The sequence below is a fragment of the Mus caroli genome, unplaced genomic scaffold, assembly GCF_900094665.2.
Source record: "Mus caroli unplaced genomic scaffold, CAROLI_EIJ_v1.1 scaffold_10832_1, whole genome shotgun sequence".
Classification (NCBI taxonomy): Eukaryota; Metazoa; Chordata; class Mammalia; order Rodentia; family Muridae; genus Mus; species Mus caroli.
In genome coordinates this window covers 48,665-49,981 of record NW_018389018.1, presented here as the reverse complement: position 1 = coordinate 49,981, position 1,317 = coordinate 48,665, and positions in this window count along the sequence as shown.

Genomic DNA, 1,317 nt, shown 5'->3' with positions numbered 1-1,317 from the left:
CGTTTCTTTCATGTGTAAAGCTTGACATGCAGCTGGGGTAAGTACTCTGTGGGAGGAGATGTGGGTATCTCCCTCTAATATATCAAATAAGGGCTTTAATTCTGCTGATGGAATTTTCAAAAATGGTCTTAGCCAATTAATATCTCCTAGCAATTTTTGGAAATCATTCAAGGTATGTAGTTGATCTTTGCGAATCTCTAATTTTTGAGGAACAATTTTGTCAGGATAAATGAGTGACCTTAGGAAGGCTCCTTTCTGTATGTGCCTCCCAGCTCGATCTCTCTTCTTCTCCCCCTTTCCATCCCTTTTTCTAATCTCTCCCAAGGCATTCTTTCCTTTATATCTCTTTTCCTCGGGCTCAAGGCCCGTGGAAAGGCCTTTATTCTTTGGAGCCCCTTGTTTTGTTTCAACTCTTACTCTCTCTCCTCGCTCTGTCTCTGATAGACTGTCTTGAATTTCGTCCAAAACTTTCTGCCCCGCTTCAACCATTTGCTGACAATCCTAGTCTGTTAAGCACGATCTTACCATTTCCACAACGGCATGATCCCTGCTTTAAGTTTGCCGTTCTGCTGTTCCCTAACTAGATCTCCTTTCAGTTTGTCCCATGAGGCGACAGTTAATGACTCTGAGCAAGCATACCACGGGTGCCACACGGTCTATCTCCCTGACAAATCCCTCTATAGTCTTAGTGGCGATTTTCAGGCCACACTACTTCAAGACCAACCGTAAGGTCGTTACTACAGAGTGGGAGATTCCCATACTGGTCGCTGTCCAGGCCTGACCACGACTGAGTACCAGTCAGCAGTTCCAGCGGTGGAAGCAAAACGAAACCGAAAGGGAAGGAACAATCACCGTGAAAATAATCAAAAGGATGTTTAACTCTGGAGAAATTTCAATACTGTACATACCTTACAGAGCCTTAGTGTTCTGCAGTTCTGATTCCGCCCCGCGAACGGGGGATCTCCCTTGCGCCGGTGTGATGCTATAAAGTTCCCAGGTTCTTCGGTGCCACTTGTCCTGAGCTATCGTTCTCGCTGGCAAGAACACACTCGGACAAACGGATACTTCTGCAGCAAAAAGCTTTATTGCTTCTTAAAGAGGGAAGACCCAGACCCCGGAAAATGGCATTGCTTATATAGCCCTCAGCCATGGCATTTCAGCACCTGATGTGGCGTGTCAGCTCCTGATTTGTTGCTCGCCCATCACCCCATTACTACGCCCCGAGATTAGAAGTGATTAGGCGTGAGTTCACTCTTGCACCTGCGTACAAGGCTTGTTTACTAGTTAGGCACAGTGGAGGCCGGCGCCATCTTATAT